Source organism: Tamandua tetradactyla, chromosome 21, assembly GCF_023851605.1.
Source record: "Tamandua tetradactyla isolate mTamTet1 chromosome 21, mTamTet1.pri, whole genome shotgun sequence".
Lineage (NCBI taxonomy): Eukaryota > Metazoa > Chordata > Mammalia > Pilosa > Myrmecophagidae > Tamandua > Tamandua tetradactyla.
In genome coordinates, this window is record NC_135347.1 from 11,025,752 (window position 1) to 11,041,377 (window position 15,626).

Sequence of the window (15,626 nt, forward strand, 5' to 3'; positions counted from 1 at the left end):
ATATTTATAGGACATTACACCCCACAACAGCAGGATACACCTTTTTCTCAAGTGCTCATGGATCATTCTCAAAGATAGACCATATGCTGGGTCACAAAGCAAGTCTTAACCAGTTTAAAACCATTGAAATCATACACAACACTTTCTCGGATTATAAAGGAATGAAGTTGGAAATCAATAATAGGTGGAGTGCCAGAAAATTCACAAATACGTGGAGGCTCAACAACACACTCTTAAACAACGAGTGAGTCAAGGAAGAAATTAAAAGAGAAATTAGTAAATATCTTGAGGCGATTGAAAATGAAAACACAACATATCAAAACCTATGGGACACAGCAAAGGCAGTGCTAAGAGGGAAATTTATTGCCCTAAATGCCTATATCAGAAAAGAAGAAAAGGCAAAAATTCAGGAACTGTCCACTTGAAAGAATTGGAGAAAGAACAGCAAACTAACCCCAAAGCAAGCAAAAGGAAAGAAATAACAAAGATTAGAGCAGAAATAAATGAAATTGAAAACATGAAAACAATAGAGAAAATCAATAAAACCGGAAGTTGGTTCTATGAGAAAATCAATAAAATTGATGGGCCCTTAGCAAGATTGACAAAAAGAAGAAGAGAGAGGGAGCAAATAAATAAGATCAGAAATGGAAGAGGAGACATAACCACTGACCTCACAGAAATAAAGGAGGTAATAACAGGATACTATGAACAACTTTATGCTAATAAATACAACAATGTAGATGAAATGGACAAGTTCCTAGAAAGGCATGAATAACCAACTTTGACTCAAGAAGAAATAGATGACCTCAACAAACCAATCACAAGTAAAGAAATTGAATCAGTCATTCAAAAGCTTCCTAAAAAGAAAAGTCCAGGACCAGATGGCTTCACATGTGAATTCTATCAAACATTCCAGAAAGAATTAGTACCAACTCTCCTCAAACTCTTCAAAAATATCGAAGTGGAGGGAAAGATACCTAATTCATTCTATGAAGCCAACATCACCCTCATACCAAAACCAGGCAAAGATATTACAAAAAAAGAAAACTACAGACCAATCTCTCTAATGATTATAGGTTCAAAAATCCTCAATAAAATTCTAGCAAATCGAAACCAGCAACACATTAAAAGAATCATACATCATGACCAGGTATGCAAGGATGGCTCAACATAAGAAAATCAATTAATGGAATACACCATATCAACAAATCAAAGCAGAAATATCACATGATCATCTCAATTGATGCAGAGAAGGCATTTGACAAGATTCAACATCCTTTCCTGTTGAAAACACTTCAAAGGATAGGACTACAAGGGAACTTCCTTAAAATGATAGAGGGAATATATGAAAAACCCACAGCTAATATCATCCTCAATGGGGAAAAATTGAAAACTTTCCCCCTAAGATCAGGAACAAGACAAGGATGTCCATTATCACCACTATTATTCAACATCATGTTGGAGGTTCTAGCCAGAGCAATTAGACAAGAAAAAGAAATACAAGGCATCAAAATTGGAAAGGAAGAAGTAAAACTATCAGTGTTTGCAGACGATATGATACTATAAGTCGAAAACCCAGAAAAATCCACAACAAAACTACTAGAGCTAGTAAATGAGTACAGCAAAGTAGCAGGTTATAAGATCAACATTCAAAAATCTGTAGCGTTTCTATACACTAGCAATGAACAAGCTGAGGGGGAAATCAAGAAACGAATTCCATTTACAATTGGAACTAAAAGAATAAAACACTTAGGAATAAATTTAACTAAAGAGAAAAAAGACCTATACAAAGAAAACTACAAAAAACTGCTAAAAGAAATCACAGAAGACCTAAATAGATGGAAGGGCACACCATGTTCATGGATTGCAAGACTAAATATAGTTAAGATGTCAATCCTACCTAAATTGATTTACAGATTCAATGTAATACCAATCAAAGTCACAACAACTTATTTTTCAGAAATAGAAAAACCAATAAGCAAATTTATCTGGAAGGGCAGGGTGCCCCGAATTGCTAAAAACATCTTGAGGAAAAAAAACGAAGCTAGAGGTCTCGCGCTGCCTGACTTTAAGGCCTATTATGAAGCCACAGTGGTCAAAACAGCATGGTATTGGCATAAAGATAGATATATCGACCAACGGAATCAAATAGAGTGCTCAGATATAGACCCTCTCATCTATGGACATTTGATCTTTGATAAGGCAGTCAAGCCAATTCACCTGGGACAGAACAGTCTCTTCAATAAATAGTGCCTAGAGAACTGGATATCCATATGCAAAAGAATGAAGGAGGACCCATATCTCACACCTTATACAAAAGTTAACTCAAAATGGATCAAAGATCTAAACATTAGGTCTAAGACCATAAAACAGTTAGAGGAAAATGTAGGGAGATATCTTATGAAACTTACAAGTGGAGGTGGTTTTATGGACCTTAAACCTAAAGCAGGAGCACTGAAGAAAGAAAGAAATAAATGGGAGCTCCTCAAAATTAAACACTTTCGTGCATCAAAGAACTTCATCAAGAAAGTAGAAAGACAGCCTACACAATGGGAGACAATATTTGGAAACGACATATCAGATAAAGTTCTAGTATCCAGAATTTATAAAGAGATTGTTCAACTCAACAACAAAAAGACAGCCAACCCAATTACAAAATGGGAAAAAGACTTGAACAGACACCTATCAGAAGAGGAAATACAAACGGCCAAAAAACACATGAAGAGATGCTCAATGTCCCTGGCCATTAGAGAAATGCAAATCAAAACCACAATGAGATATCATCTTACACCCACCAGAATGGCCATTATCAACAAAACAAAAAATGACAAGTGCTGGAGAGGATGCGGAGAAAGAGGCACACTTATCCACTGTTGGTGGGAATGTCAAATGGTGCAACCACTGTGGAAGGCACTTTGGCGGTTCCTCAAAAAACTGAATATAGAGTTGCCATACGACCCAGCAATACCATTGCTAGGTATCTACTCAAAGGACTTAAGGGCAAAGACACAAATGGACATTTGCACACCAATGTTTATAGCAGCATTTTTTAGAATTGCAAAGAGATGGAAACAGCCAAAATGTCCATCAACAGACGAGTGGCTAAACAAACTGTGGTATATACATACGATGGAATATTATGCAGCTTTAAGACAGAATAAACTTATGAAGCATGTAATAACATGGATGGACTTAGAGAACATTATGCTGAGTGAGACTAGCCAAAAACTAAAGGACAAATACTGTATGGTCCCACTGATGTGAACCGATATTCGAGAATAAACTTGGAATATGTCATTGGTAACAGAGTCCAGCAGGAGTTAGAAATAGGGTAAGAGAATGGGTAATTGGAGCTGAAGGGATACAGACTGTGCAACAGGACTAGATACAAAAACTCAAAAGTGGACAGCCCAATACTACCTAATTGTAATGTAATTATGTTAAAATACTTAATGAAGCTGCATCTGAGCTATAGTTTTTTTTGTTTGTCTGTTTTTTATATATATTTTTTGTATTTTTTATTTTTATTTTTTTCTGTATATTATCATTTTATTTCTTTTTCTGTTGTTTTGCTATTTCTTTTTCTAAATCGATGCAAATGTACTAAGAAATGATGATCATACATCTATGTGATGATATTAAGAATTACTGATTGCATATGTAGAATGGAATGATTTCTAAATGTTGTGTCAGTTAATTTTTTTTAATTAATAAAATATATATATGTATATATATATATATATATATATATATATATATATGTGTGTGTGTGTAGTAGTTAGATTCAGTTCTCAACTTGTCCAGGTGAAGTTGCCTAGTTCTGTTGGTGTGGACATGAGCCAATGGCATGTGAACCTCATCAGTTGCTCATTACATCTGCAATTGGCTAAGCGGCGTGCCTGCTGCAATGAATGATGTTTGACTTAATTGCCTGGTTCTTAAATGAAAGAGTTCAACGTAGCACAGCCTAAGCAGCTCAGCATACCTCATCTCAGCACTCGCAGCTCAGCCCAGGCCTTTGGAGGTGCAGTAAAGAATCACCCCAGGGAAAGTTGTTGGAACCCAGAGGCCTGGAGAGAAGGCCAGCAGAGATTACCCTGAGCCTTCCCACATAAGAAGGAACCTCAGATGAAAGTTAGCTGCCTTTCCTCTGAAGAACTAACAAAATAAATCCCCTTTTATTAAAAGCCAATCTGTCTCTGGTGTGTTGCATTCCGGCAGCTGGCAAACTAGAGCAGCATGGTTATTTGATTTTTTTGGTAATAAAGGTTTATATGCTAGAAAATTTGTAAATGTTTGCTTTTTAAGGGAACTATTTCTTTCCTCGATTACTTTGTACAAGGAAGAGTGTCTTCTTTATTAATTTTACAGCCCCGATATTTGTACTGTGATTGGCACAAGGCTGATGCTCAGTGTATTTTGAATTGTCACAGGTGTGGAAGGATGAATAGCTGGTCCCTTATCTCCATATAGCAATAAATGTCCAAAGTCCACTTAAAATTTGAGAAAAGTTCTAATAAATCCTATGAAACAAAGTGTTGCAGGAAGGTTTAATTCTTGAGCTTGGATAACTGGCTGAGGAGAGACTTAGATACATAACTAATCATTTAAGAAGAAAGTTTTTACATTAGCATTGCCTAATTCTAATTGTATGGATTTGAAAGTCTCTTTCTAACACTTGTGGAAACTCATTAATTTATATCTCTCTTTCACAATTGCTTTAGCTTCTGTATATGCAGCAGCTACATTTCCAACATCTGCAAGTTTAATTTCACAGATCCAATTATACTTAATTAGATTTCGGAAAAGAAAAAATATCCAATTATTTGTGTTTAATTTGTAAATGTAATTTCTATTCATTATATATATCTTTCTTAAATTTAGTTAATACTTATGTTAATAAATATGTCACAAAGTTATAAAATGGGTACTTTAAAAATGATACTGATATAATTTACATAGAATATTTTTTCATAAATAGTATGAAATATAGATAATTAGAAGTTTTTATTGACACTGTGAAAGGCAAACTTAGAAAGAAAGGGATTCATTCAAATTGTATTTACAAAATATATTTTTACTAGGGCTTTGCAAAATAAAAGTCCATGGTACCCAGTTGGATCACCAACTTTGTATTTAACTTCAGGTGAATTTTCATCCATAATTTTTTAAAGTAGCAATCTACTAAAAATTGTAATCAGAGGGGTATTTCCTTTCTAAATAAATTCTTACCATTGCAGTCTAGCAAAAATTGTTTCTGGTCTATACGGAGATTGCAGAAACAATTTCTTTAGAATATGACATTTAATTGGACTTCCAATTAATTAATATATAAAATCTATATTACTGCATCATTTTAGATTACTAAATAAGTGAGGCAGATTTAAAAATGCTTCAACAGATTAACGGAGGTATCATTGTTAGCTAGATAGTAGGTAAATGTTTCATTCTCAAAAAAGATGTGGGTTAAGCTGAGCAAGAAAAAATAGCAACATTTCAAAAAAAATCAGTAGAAAATGCTCAATTATACCAGATAAAAGATCAGTGTAAGCCTTGTTTTAAGCTGGTAACTTGGCAGGCAATGTCTTAATCATTGGGAGGGACCTGGAGCTTCCAAACGGGAATAGTAGGGATAGAATTGGAAAGGTGACTTGAAATTCAGCTTACTGTTAGCTGTTACTGCTATTTCTACATCAGTCTTTGATATTATATTGGCAATGTTATGGGAAAAACTCAAACTTAAATATATGGAAACAATGTCCACATGAATCAATTCTTTATTATGATTTAATAGTTAAAGCACCCTGGAATGCTACAAAGACACAGATGTAATTATCCTTGCCTTCAAGGAAGTTACCATTCAAAAACAAATTGCCATAAAAAAAGAAAATCCTAAGTATACTATACTCATTCCTTATTTGATATTTACAAAATTGTATGGTACAAGGCCATGGAAATGCTTAGGGGAATCAGAATTAATGCAGTTCTAAATTTTAAAGGCTGAGTGAGTGTTGAAAAGCATGTTTTTCAAAAACATTCATTTTCAAAAAAAATGAATCGTTCCTTATTTCTAACTATCCCTCTTGTTTTTGGAGGGAGGGGGCACTTTTATTTCTTTCCTTTAAATGTGAGAGTAGATTATTTTGCTCTCACATCCTGGAGGGCTGAAAATTAAATACTCTTCTTTAAGTCAGTGGAAAGATTTGGGTAGAGCAGGAATGAAGAATGGAGTCTTCAAAAGGAAAAACTGTTCAGAAAATTGGCAGCTGGAAAACACATATGGGCTTGGATGCAAAACAAAAATGGTATCAGCTCCCATTGGACTAAGTGCAAATATCAAGAAATATGAAGTTTTACCTTGTTAAAAAAAAGCAGAGCAAATGAACAAACATCTCTCAGAGAATTTTTTTTTCATAGATCTTGAAAAAAACAAAGGTAAGTTTAATAATTACTGGTAAATGCTACCTGTGTCTTAACAGGAAACAAAAATGTTAAAAGAATTTTTTGTTGAAGTAGGAAAAGTCATAGATACAAAATGAAGCATAAAAATAGTATCTTCACATAAAGCACCTTAGAATACTTTTTGCCCCTTTCCTTTTGTGAAAGCTGGAGACTGCTCAGTAATGGGCAAGCACCAGTAGTATTTAATGAGCCAATCTGAAGAGATGTGTTCTGGCTTTCACTGCAAACTTCAATCTTACTAAAACAATGCAACTGTGCATCTATCAGATGTTTGGTCCTTTGGAATCAAAGCTTGGTGCAATAAAGGTGCTGCAGCATCTACACCATAACCTTTATTTATACCCTCCTTAAAACAAATTTTCTGATTCAATAACTATTACCATGTGTTCATTGATACCTTGTTTTTTAAAAAACAATACAGTGTCATTTCTATCCCAGTGAAGCCCTGATAAAATATTCAGAAGTTGAGGATGAGTAATAAAAGGTTCATTTGACTAGAAATGAGCTCATTATGATTTGCTTCTCTTGCATGCAGCATTTTCTTCTGCCTACTGCATTTAGGGAATGCTCCTGCATTATGAAGTCAGAAACCAGTGAGTAGATCCATTAACATTTGGGGGTTTCCAGTTGTTTTTTCCAAGTCCTATGAATCACTCCATATGCATGTTTTTAAAACATTTAACAAGGTATTTTTGTGATGTTGCACACTATACCCGGAGGCAGGTTGAATGAAGACCAGGCTGAAAAGGACACGGTGATTCACAGGCAGAGCTGGGAAAACAAAAGTACCTTGATATATTTTTAAGTTGATAAAGTTAAGTAATCAATCCTACTGCCCATTCAATTGTTATTTAATTGGACAATTTCAAAAATTTCCTTTAAAACTCAGAAAGCTGCATAGATTTGGATTCTGTAATGAGCCAACATGATATTCATGAGAACTGCGTGCCATGTTATTTGTACCCAACCTGCATAATAACCAATACCAGTGCCACGCAACATCTGTCAACAGTCAAGGTTTAATGAGGTAGTTATCAACTTCTTACTCCAGCATTCCTCTTTTTTTTTTTTTTTTGGTCTCATTTAATATACATAAATATCTGCCAGAAATGCTGACAATTGTCTATAAATACTGCCTCAGGTTTTCCTAGGCTCAATCAAGGTAGCTTTAGCTGGACCGCTTCGCATTAGGTGGGATTTTGATCTGCCTTCCTGCAGCAATTTTGGAGAACTTGTCTTCTGATGGAAATGGTGTGTGCAGGTCTCAGATGCTCATTGGACATTTAGTTCATTGTCATTTTAAGTCTCACATTGCTCATTTCATATTTTATACATTTATTTACTCCGTCATTTTATATGAGATTGGAGGGTAACTTGAATAAAAACATGCAAAATAGAATTGTGACTTAATAGAAATATAACTAGCAAGTGTAAAATTGAAGTAAAATTAAAAAGAACAGGAAAAAAATAAGATAGAATTGTGGTAGGGAAGGAGAGAGTATTGGCTGAACACAGGGTGTCGGCAATTATTAGCTGCTCATGTCTGGCTTTGAATGGCAGCTTCCCTGCTTACAGCTGTGGACACAGCAAACCACTTCCTTGTCTCATCTCTGATTGAATAATCTTATGCTTTATTCAGTATAAAGCTTCTCATTCAGATAAAAATATTTAATGAGATGATTTTGTTAAATTGCTTAGTATCATGCCTGACATAAGGTAAGTATATAGTGAATGATAGCACTTACTAATAAATTAACATTAAGAACACAAACGTATCAACATTTTTACTATAAAAGACTCAAATTTGCGTTTGAGTTCCCTAGAAACGAAAGCAGAAAGGATGATATGATTAAATGTGTAATCACCATATTCATAAAAGAGAAAGGCCATTGATTCCTTGGAGGAAAACCAGCTTTTGCATTTATAATTTCTCCCAAATATTTCTCATGTGAGACTTTCTATAGAACACTTTGCATTATATGGTAAAAATGTTAACAAACGCAGTGTGGAATATTTTGAATGCTTGTATCTTATAATATGCTTTGAGAAAATTCAAAAGGCAGGAATTGAAACTACAGATGTTGGGGATTGAGTTGTGTCTTCCAAGAAGGGTATATTCAAATTCTAATTTTCAGCATCTGTGAATGTGACTTTATTTGAAAATAGGGTCTTTGCAGCTTCAATTAATTAGGCTAAGGTTATACTGGCCATTTGATGGGCCCTAAATCTGATATTACCATGTCCTTATAAGAAGAGGGAAATATGGACACACAGACATAGAGGAAAGATGGCCGTGTGAGGGCAGACAGTTATGTTGCCAAAAGGTAAGACATAACTGAGGCTTCCAGTACCTGCAAGATGCAAGTAGGATCTTCCCTCCCCTGGAGGCTTCAGAGGGACCATGGCGCTGCTAACCCCTAAATTTCAAACTTTTAACTCTACAACTATGAGAAAATAAATTGCTGTTGTTTTAAGCCACTCAGGTTGGAGTATTTTCTTAGCAGCCTAGGAAACTAATATGATAAATAATTGATGAGTTAAGATAATTTTACCATACTATAACATTTCTTCCTTCACAAATGCTTACTTTTTAGTAAGCATTTTAAAACTCTTCTATAAAGAGTTATAAAAGCAGATGTACATGTCCAGGAAAGTAGATAGCTTGTTATCTACTACCTTACCTAATGGACCACCATAAGAGCCCAGAGTACACATTCTTACAAATACACTAACTGAAATAGTTTGCAGGGAAGAGAGAGAGGGATCCAGTGGTGTCCAGCATGATCTCAGAGCATGCCTGCTCATAAAGCTCCCTAGGAAAGACAGCCAGGGACCAGCTGTCATTTGAAGCCTTTTTGTGTAGGTAAATTTAATCTTTCACCCAAATTTTACACTTTATATGGTTTTCTGAATTCCAAAGCCTACTCATGATTGACCGTTCTAGGAGAGGTGTAGGCTGTGTCAGTGTAAGGAGGCACAAGTTATTGGAAATTTCATATTGAAAAGCAAATTGCCTCCCACCATTTTTTGGCTCTCCGCATGATGCTGCAATGTTTCCCAGAAACACAACGTCCTGCTGGCTTGAGACCCTCTCAGCTCGCAGCCAGCCTTAGCTATGGAGCTCATAGTCCTGTTCTCCATTCCCCATTTCTTTCTTGCATATCTAGAAGCCCAGTCATGCCACTCTTGCATTAAAAAGTTTCTTGAAAATTTGATCACATTTTTTCCATTTCATTAAAAAACGAAGTTATTCGTTATGTTTTACTCATAACCTGACAAAAAATAAATTTTAGAAAATGCTACTGCTTCCCTTGCAGGTAGTTTTTATGGATATTGTGGAAGGTGAAAAAAAAGGCCTTTCATTCTCTCACTCAGGGTGAATTTCTCAGCCTAACAGGCAGGCAGGGCTAACCCAAATCACTCCCAAGGTGAGAATTCTACATACCTCTATGTAACTGTAAAATGGGGGTAATAAATACTATTTTAAGGAATTTTGAGGTCAGTAGCTACATGTGTGTGTGAATTTTTTTAGCAAAAGTTTTAAATAAATGGTGGTGACAGAGTTGAACTTTACTTGAACTCTGTGCCCCCAGAAAATGAGTGAAGAAACCCGCCATCCTTTCATTCTCTAAAGTCACTCCCTATTTTTCTGTGTTCTGAGAAACTGTTACTTACGAAGGATCACCTTGTCTTAGAATTTTCCAAAATAAGACCCACCTCCATCCTTCCTCAGTGAGTCCCCTATTTCCTAAAACTCACACTTTCCCCCTCTCCTTTGAGATATTCCTCATTAATAAACATTCTCCTTATTACAACACCCTTAGTAAAATCATCTCCATATTCATCTGATGCATTATGTCTTTGACAGCAGCTATTATTTCCCTCTTTTACAAAAGTTAGCACAAACTTTTTCCCTTATAATTTCATATGACAGAATTAAGTAGTTTTTAATGAACCAATTCCTTAGGAATATTGTTTCATAAATATTTGAAAAAGAAAACACATCATTTAAAAAAAATTCTGAGCAAGATAGAGCAATATCTTGGAAATGCACCTAAATGAGAATAAATTTAAATTTATTCTCATCAATTTACTAAGGCAAGGCAAAAAAACATTAAAAGACATTGAGCCAGTCCATTGCCCAGTGCTGACTGCTGCCTTCATTTCACCTGGAAAAAAAAAAGCTGCATCCCTTGATGGACATTCTATAGTACAACCATATCATGGAATTCATGCTTTGGACTGGTACATTGATTAGTCACCACACTATACAAGCTACGTGATTCTTATTATCAAGTGACCACTCCAAATGAGAACATATTTTTCAAATGAGATAAACTTATGCAAAGCAGGGAAGTTCAAAGGAAGTTTGCTATTCATTCTCAAAGGTAGATTTTTCTGACTCAATTTTAATTATCTCCTTTGATCATCATAAGAAATTCAGAAGAATTTTCTCTGGTTTTACAAATTTTGTAATTATTTAAAATAGAGTGGGATTGCTCAAGTACAGTGGTCCCTGAAACGTGACATTCCAAAAATTAGCCTGTCTTGCCAAAAGTGAAAGAAGCCAGTTATGAAAAGCTACATACTCTACGAGTTACTCATATGAAAGTCCAAAGCAGGAAAATCTATAAGGACAGAAAGTAAATTAGTGATTTCTTAGGGTTAAGGGGTCAGACAATGGGGGAATGGGGAGTGATAGGAATGGAGTTTCTTTTTGAGATGATGAAAATGTTCCTAAATTGACTGTTGTCATGGTTGTAGTATCTGTGAATTTACGAAAAAAACATCATATTGGACACTTTAAATGGATGAATTGTATGGTTTGTGAATTCTATTCCTGTAAATCTGTTTAAAAAACAGGAAACAAAACAAAAGAAAAAAACAAAACAACCACAAAAAATTAGTCAGGCTATGTGCTCCACGGAAGGACTCTGCATTCATATAAGCAGTGAAAAATTTTCTACTCTGTCTACCCTGGGTAACCCACACTGCACTTTCTCCTATTATAGATTCTGAGAAGTCTTGTGATAAAGAATTGCATTTAATTTTATTTCATCATAATCAATTTAGTTTGGGAAATTCTACAGTAATATCGTAAGTGGTTAAAGAAATTTAACACAGATATATTATTTAGCATGATGACCTATTATAAGCGCATGCAGGAAAACAAAGAAACCTCTCAATAACCTCACAGCCAGGTCTCACAGAGAAATATTTTGTTAACTCATGATTTGTAGTCATTGAGTTTTCAGCAGAAGGCATAGTTATTTTTCTTCTCTGATGCCATTTTGGAAACCCTATTGTCCAGTTGGAGCTGTAGAAGTGGGAGCAGTAGAATTCGAGAGGAAGATCTCAGGTTGAATATCCTCAAAAGAGAGCTAACTGGATTGATTGGTTTACAAGCCAGTATGAGTGGCACCACTCCAAGACACTTCAGTGACGCATGGCCAGCCTATCAATTTATGTATCATAGGTCACCATGCTTTGTTCCATATGACTGTTTACATTGCCCACAGCTGATAGGTCCAAGATTGGTAATTAGCTTAAAGTTGTATGCCTTGTTTATTATATGTTAAATTGTTATATGTGCAAGGATAGCTTTATGGTCCATCTATTCTTTATTAGATAAGCTGTCTTCCTTTCAGTGTTACAAATGAGTTGAGAATGATCGAGTAATTTTAATCATTGACGGAAATTCCAAAACAATTCTGTGAGCGAAGTAATAGAGATCTCTCATTAGAACTTCTGAGGGGTTCAGTAAATTGTCTTCAGTCTTTTCAGTGTCAGAGATTCAAATTCTGTTTGGTTCAATGTCCAAGCCAAAGTTTCTTTGATTTGTCTCTATCTTTCTTCCTTACTTATTTTACAGAACTTGAAGGTAGAGTCAAGAATCACTGACATACAATCCCTGCCCATGATAATTTGGGGTTTCTGTTTCAAAGAGCAGTTTTCCACAGTGCAATAGATGTTCTCATATCCCTTTGGTTTTTTGTTGTTGTTTTTTTTTCTCTCAGATATAAAACATTGGAATTTATGTAAAACTCAGTGCTATATTCACTGAATTTGGCTTAATATACATAAGCAGGGAATAGTTGTTAAGAAATTCATTGATGCCTATCTTATTTTAGTTTTGCTGTAAAGTTTATTCATCCATTCAATTTGCTCAGATCCGGTTTCTCCTCTAGAATTGCCCTTAATGGAAATAATGACTGATGCAGAGGCCCTGGTAGGAAAATAAGGTGATGGTGCTATTTAGAACCATTTTATTCCTTCTGCACAGCAAGAAAACTAGTTCCACACAAGCTTAAGGTCTTTGTCAGCTTCTGAAGTAAAATTGCAACCCTAATGAATGTATGTGTTGGTTGTAATACTTTCAGGGAAATTTTTCTTTCCCTACCTTTCCTCTGTAATGTAAACATGTTCTGTCATCATTGTTAGCATTTATGCGTTTTTCCAAGAGTCACATAAAGGAGTCCACTCTTCACTTTTCTGGCAGTGTTTTAGCTCCCAACTTTTCTCATGAATAAATGGTTTAGCACATAATTAACATTTAGTACTTTGTAAGGGAAAGGTGGGACCTAAACCCTATCACCAAAGTTGTCTCATGCTATTCATTTTTTTTTTTTTTTGCAGGCTTTGCTATTCAAAGTTGCCCAGGTTTTATATATATATATAGTTAAGGTCTGGGACCCTGACTATTCCAGCCTCTCCAACTGCGGAAACACCAGGGATAAACAGAGAAAAATAGAGTCACAGCACTAAAAAAATCTGAGAAATATTTTGCTTTAGATAAAGAAAGTGATAAAAGGCTAATTCCTAGGAACTAGTGGTAGAGCTCAACCTCTGAGGGATAATTTGGTGACCTAGAATAAAACAGAGAACCTTAGGAGGAACAGAAAAAGTATTTTTGCGCCCCAGGAAAAGGGATTAATTTGGGAGAAGGCAGGAAGGAATAAAGTTTATTTATTTATTTAGTTAGTTAGTTAGTTTTATTCTTGAGCCTGAATATGCAATTTAACAGCTGACAGGCAGAGAACTCCTATCGGTCTGTGTAATTTACAGGTCTGTCCACCCATGGAGAGGAGCCATTTGTGTTGGTCCTTGGTTCTGTAATAGATATTTGTATCTTTCAGGTGGTACCTGTCTTTGTTTCACTTTTGTCTAGCCTAACCGATGGTTAGTCCACAGAATTGGATTTCCTTTTCGGTTTGAGCTGTGTTGACACCTCCTGATATCCTAGTCCCCACCAGGCCTGACAGAGATGCATGCTGTTTTCCATGTTCACTCCTCTGTGACCTGGGGTATGGGCCCCTCTCTCTTCCTCAAGATATTCTTTTTATTTTCCCCTCATAATGTGCCTACTTTAACGACGAGCTAGATGATCCACAACCACCTTTTTTTCCTGCTCTCCTCTGATGCCCATTTTCTTTTTCTCTCTTAGCTGATTTTATGATTGCATGACACCACATTGTGAAGTCTGATTTTACTTCCTTTGGGTGTCATAAATCCAGGACCGTGCGATTTTGCCAAATACTTGGTAAACATTTTTAATCTTTAAGTGCTGGCCTTTCTTTGGCTTTGGAAAGTTCTCTTATTTTTTTGCCAACTTTTTTTCTGTTCCATTAAAGATCATTCTCCTCACTTTCACTCCTAATTGTGTGTTCACCTAGGCTTGCCATCTGAATAGTTGTGTCATCGTATTCTTCATTTCTGCCTTTCCTCTCAATTAATGACTTCACTTAAAACTAAGGTAATTTTATTCAATTTATCATTAATTTCCTCCATTGCAGATTTAATCAATAATAATACTTTTCATTTTTATGAATTATTTTAGGATTCCAGAGATTCAAATCTATCTATATGTCTCTATTCTATACCAAGCAACCATCATGTCTCATATTTATTGCTTGAATGTTTCCTAACACACATTCCATGTCCCTTTTCCACCTCTGCCAACACGTTCACCAGAGTTACCAGAACAATTTCTTAAAAACAGGTATTTGATCATGTCATTTTCTTGCAGATAATTCTTCAACTGTGTTCCATTAATCTTAGGATAAAATTTGAAATCCGTATCGTAATTTGTAGACCCTGGATGAGCTAGTCCTGTCAACTTCTCTAGTCCATCTACTGTTTTATCCTGTCTCATTTTTCCCTCATGCTATTCTGGCCTCTTGGAGCTTTAAACATGGAATTTTTTTTTTTTCTCATTTCCAATTTGCTTTCCATTTGGTTTTTCTTCTCCTTTTTATATTCCCCAAGTCTTTGCCTGGCTAGTTCATACTATTTTTCCCTTTCGTAGTTGAAACGTCACTTACTCCTGAAAGCCTTCCTTAATTCCTCAAATTAGGTCAGAAGCCTCTTTTTATCTTTGTTCCTTGTACTACAGGTTCACCTCCATAGCTCTGTGAACCCTTGCAATTGATTTTAATTAATTGTGACTATGTAAATATCTTACCATCTAAAATACAAGCTCTGTCATGGGCAGGAAGTATGCTTTTTTTCATGACAGTGTCCTCAGCATCTAGTTCAGCACCAGCAATGTTGCAGCTGAACAATAAATATTTGTTGAACAAATGACGTTCTTCACCTCTTCCCTTTTCACATCAGCCTGTTATGGTTTCATAGATGTATCTTATAAATGTTGTTAAAAATACAATAAGACATTTAAAAAAAATTTACACTCCACATTACTCTATTTTAAAGGATCATTTGCTCTGATTTCTTTGGAACATATTTTAATCTTTGTAAAGATACAGTGATTTTTTTCCCTATATATTGGGCAAGTATTAGTCATTGATAAGGATGAATAAATTGGAATGAAAATTTGATTCTTTGGGTGAGGATATCTATATGATCTCTTCAGCATCCACTTGGGTTGAAAATATTCACTTTGAAAATGTAAAGATATGGGAATCTGGGAAGAACACGGAGAAAATCAGAGTTGGAGCTTGAAAGATTGCCCTGCATTGAAAAATTTCTGCTTCTTGGTTCCTGAAACTATCTGGAGCTCTGATTTTGGCCTGACATGGCTGCTTTCGTCAGAATCTAGTCCCTGCTGGGTCCCTTTTATAATCAGAGCAGGAGACATTCTGCTCAGTATGGCTTCCTACAGGCATCAGTGGGTTTTAAGTGAGTCATATGATTGTCCCACAGCTGGC

The 15,626-nt window shown here is 35.4% G+C and overlaps 1 pseudogene; it reads right to left on the reverse strand.

Annotated features, from left to right (window-relative positions):
* Positions 1-14,614, reverse strand: part of LOC143665147 (double homeobox protein A-like) — a 32,545-nt pseudogene extending 17,931 nt beyond the window's left edge.
* Between the last annotated feature and the right edge of the window lie 1,012 nt (positions 14,615-15,626).